At 40.5% G+C, this 4,681-nt stretch overlaps 1 non-coding gene across 1 annotated transcript; it reads left to right on the top strand.

The window, feature by feature from the left end:
- The first annotated feature begins 1,229 nt into the window (after window positions 1–1,229).
- Window positions 1,230–1,336, top strand: LOC147950119 (small nucleolar RNA R71). The gene has a single exon (XR_015565080.1). It is a non-coding gene; the product is annotated as a small nucleolar RNA R71 (small nucleolar RNA).
- Window positions 1,337–4,681: the final 3,345 nt, after the last annotated feature.

Genomic DNA, 4,681 nt, shown 5'->3' with positions numbered 1-4,681 from the left:
CCTCTTCTTGGTAAGCAATGGTGATCTCTTGTATGGCCAACACTTCCTCAACCACAGCTTCTTCAATCATAACCACTTCCTTCAAAACCTTCTCTTCCTCTTGTTGCTTAGCCATCATCTCCTTTCTCTCAATGATTTCCCTAAGCTCCTTAATCTTTTGTGCTTTGAAACGTCCTGGGGATGGAAGAGGTGGCTTGTAAGCAGGAGGAATGTACTTAGCAGGCTTGACAGCTTCTGAGTCTGCAACTCAATCGACCACTCGAGCATGCACTCGGTCGAGTGGCTGTTCGAGTACTTGGTCGGGTGCAATAACAGACTCCAGTTGCTTTGCACAAACGTCACTTGGGGCTTCAGTAACTAATGAATTCCCCCAAACTTGGACTTCACTGTCCTCAGTGACTTCTTCATCAGAGATATGAATGGCTTTTGCAGTGAACTCCCTTGGATTTTGAACAACTTTTCCAGGGAGTTGGTTGGGTTTAGGAGCTGAAGTAGAGGCAATGTTACTTTCCATATACTTCATTCTGGAGTTGAGACCTTCAAACTTCATGTTCAGATCATTGTACAGTGATGTGAGCCTTTGATTCAACTCAGCAAACTGCTTGGCTTCCTCAATCTTGCCTTGTGTTTGCCCAATCAACAACTGTTGCATCATTGCTCTTAAGTCTTGTTCCTGGCCCTGGTTAGTCTGAAACCCTGGTGGGGGACACAATTGGGGCTGGAACACTTGGTGTTGTTGCTTGGGGATGTAGTTTTGTTGCTGTTGAGGTTGTTGAGGTGGATAGACTTGGTCTTGAGGGTTGGCCACATTGGTGCTCCTATAAGAGAGATTGTTGTTCTTGAAACCTCTTTGGTTGTAGCCTTTGAATCCTCCCTGGTTTTGCATGTAGCACAACTCAGCAAAGTCAGGCTCCCCCTCTTGAACTGGAGCTTCCTCTTCACCAATGAAGTGAATGGACTTGGATTGGCTGAGGAGGATCTTGTCAAGCCTCTCATTGACCATCTTCAAATCCTTCTTATACTTGTCCTCTTGATCAGTTGAGGAGCTCCTTATGGTCCTATCATAGTCCTCATTATAATTGCCATCAGATGGAGCAAGATTCTCAACCAATTCCCATCCTTCTTACACATTCTTGTTGAGGAAGTTGCCATTAGAGGCTGTGTCAAGAAGCATTCTTATCTTGGGAAGCACTCCTCTATACAAGGTGCTTAGAAGTGACTCATTGCTGAAGCCATGGTGAGGACACTGAGTTTGGAATCCTTTAAACCTCTCCCAAGCTTCACAAAAGCTCTCATTATTCCTTTGAGCAAACCCAGAAATCTCATTCCTCAGCCTAGCAGTTCTTGCATTGGAGAAGAACTTGGCCAGAAAAGCTTTCTTGCATGCATCCCATGTGGTGATAGCTCCAGTAGGTAGAGTCTTCTCCCAAAGGTGAGCTTTGTCTCCAAGAGAAAATGGGAAGAGCCTTAATTTGAATCCATCTTCACTCACTCCATTGATCTTTGTGAGGCCACAGATTCTGTCAAACTCATCAAGGTGATCTAGTGGATCCTCCATTGGCAACCCATGAAACTTGTTTGCTTGTATCATTGAGATCAATCCACTCTTGATCTCAAAGTTATTGTTTGCTACTGAAAGTGGCACAATTCCAGCCCTTTGGTTGTGGGTATTGGGTGCATCTCCTGCACCAATGTGCCTTGGTCTTTGCTCATGGACAGCTTGTTGCTCCATGATGTCTTGACCTTGTTATTGTTGAACTACTCTTCCTTGCTTATGTCTCAAACCCTTTTGTAGCCTGTGGATGTTGTCAATAGGCTGTTGAAGACTGTTTTTGCCTTTTGACCTTGTGTGCATCAACAAACTCTACTACAGACTCGAACAGGTACACGGTCGAGCGCATGCTCGAGTGGGTGGTCGAGTCGACTGGGAAGTAATGGCTATTTAGGTCCGGCTTCTGGCTTGATCAAGTGCTCGATCACAGCTCGGTCGAGTGGTGGTCGAGTAGGTGGTCGAGTGGGTACCTGAAACACAAAACAGCCAAGCAAAGGAAGATTCCAGTTCAGTAACTTCACAAGTGTTTAAAACGAACTTAATCTTAGACTAATAATGATCCTAAATGTCACAAAACACACTCAAATGGGCAACGGCGCCAAATTGAAACTGACTTTCTTTGTGGTGTGGTGAAAGAAAGATGTATGGAATGATGATGTATGGAATGAATAGAAGTCAGGGTGTTTCAATTCCCCTTATGCAATTGCAGTATAAGAGGTGTCAATCCTATCTGAGTGATTGTGAACAATTAAGATGTGCATATGAGTCGAAGTCAAGCCAATTGTAAAGATTGTTTGTCACTAACAATCCTAAAATGAGATAAGAAATGCTAAAACTAATCAAACAACAAGCAAGCAATGATATTTAGACTAAGATTTCAATAAACAAAGAAGGCCTTGAGGAGGGATTCATGGGCTGAGCTAATCATTGTGGTTATCTAACTTGGTCAACAAATCTCAAGCAAACATTAAGCTGATCTCTAGACATACTATTCTAATACATGTTTAATCCACTCTCATGGCAAGAAACAATCAAACCTATGCATTTCTAGACTTTTTCTCACAAAGAAAAGAATCTACACAAGCAGGCATTAAGCAATACATCTCAAACCAAACAAGACTCCTAATCTCTTAGCAAGCCTAATGGTAAGCTCTAGATCTAGCCTTATCTATGCTCCTTAGACATTGGTGTGATGCTAAGATGCTTGAAATCAAACCATACCCTCTCAGATATAGGATCAGCATTAAGATCATCTAGCCTAGAAGAGATCTACAACAATCAAGCTTGACCAAATCAAACAAACCACAAGATCAACCCAGCCTAACCCATCCTCAAGGTCCTAAACAAACTACTCACAAGAACACATGGTGAAATATGTCAAAAACCCAGAAAATAATGAAACTTATATCATTAGAAAGATGAAAAAGAGATCTACAATATTGATGAAGGAATAAAACTCGAAATCTTAATACTTTGAAAGTTATGAAACAAACAAAATATAAGAATCTAGTCTTTCTCTCTCAAACAAGTACAAGATCTAAAATAAAAGAAAAGTGCAAAAGGAATAATATCTAAAAAAGGTAAAAACTAGGTTTTAGACTCTCTAAAAAGCTGGACCTCCTTTGTGGCTGCAAGTACAAGGGCCTTATATAGGAGGTGAGGTGGAAGCCCTAAAAATACAAAAAGTCAAAGTGGTCAACGGCTCGGTCAACTCGACCAGTGCTCGGTCGAGTGGCTGGTCGAGCTGGCTTCTCTCGTGCATTCTCCACTAGGTCGAGTCCTCCTCAGCACACGGTCGAGTGGTGGTCGAGTGGTGCGGTCGAGTTGGACTCCAGACCTTGATTCTACAGCCTTAACTATCTTGTTTTCTCCTCAGCATTGCTTCCATGCTCCTTAAGCTCCAAAATCACCTGTTTATGCATGAAAAGATGCAAATGCAATGCAACTATACTCTAATGCATGATTAGTCCTAAAGCTACACAATAATGGCCTAAATGGATAGCAAAAGATGCAAAAGTTGTGAATAAACTAAGGGAAAACAAGGTAAAATATATGAACATCAGAGTTGAATTTGGATTGTTTGGACACCACTTAGACCCATTTTGTCCCGAAACAGGCTAAAGCCGAGAAAACGTTCGTTCTAAGCAGTAAACAGCTATGTTACAGTTTGTAGGGTCATAATGTGTGAAATTCCAATTCATTTAACTAATTTTAAGGGTTCGGGATGAATGTGGAGTGTTTAGACAACACTTAAACCCGTTTTATCCCAAAACAGGCTTAAACCAAAAATAGGCTAAAACCGAGAGAAAAAATTGATTTGAAGCAGTAAACAGCCATGTTAATATTTTCAGGGTCAAAATATATAACAATCCAATGCATTTGATTAATTATAAGAGGTCGGGATGAATTTGGAGTGTTTAGACACCACTTATACCCTTTTTGTCCTGAAACAGGCTAAAACCGAGAAAACATTGATTCTAAGCAGTAAATAGCGTTGTTACTGTTTCTAGGGTCAGAATGTGTGACATTCCAATGCATTTGACTAATTGTAAGAATTCGGGATTAATTTGGAGTGTTTAGACAACACTTAAACCCGTTTTATCCAAAAACATGCTAAAACCGAGAAAACAGGCTAAAACCGAGAGAAAACATTGATTCGAAGCAGTAAACAGCTGTGTTACTCTTTCTAGGGTCAATACATGTATCAATACAATGCATTTGGCTGATTTTAAACAACACTTAAACCCATTTTATCCAAAAACAGGCTTAAACCGTGAACACAGGCTAAAATTGAGAGAAACATTGATTTGAAGCAGTAAACAGCTATGTTACTTTTTTTACGGTTAAAATATGTAACAATCCAATACATTTGACTAATTATAAGAGTTCGGGTTGAATTTGGATTGTTTGGACACCACTTAGACCCATTTTGTCCCGAAACAGGCTAAAGCCGAGAAAACAGGCGAAAATCGAGAGAAATATTGATTTGATGCAGTAAACAGCGATGTTACTCTTTTTACGGTTAAAATATGCAACAATCCAATTTATTTGACTAATTATAAGAGTTCAAGTTGAATTTCGATTGTTTGGACACCACTTAGACCCATTTTGTCCCGAAACAGGCTAAAG

This window comes from Camelina sativa, chromosome 1 (assembly GCF_030686135.1).
Source record: "Camelina sativa cultivar CO46 ecotype springtype chromosome 1, ASM3068613v1".
NCBI lineage: Eukaryota > Viridiplantae > Streptophyta > Magnoliopsida > Brassicales > Brassicaceae > Camelina > Camelina sativa.
This window is presented reverse-complemented; position numbering and strand designations above follow the sequence as displayed.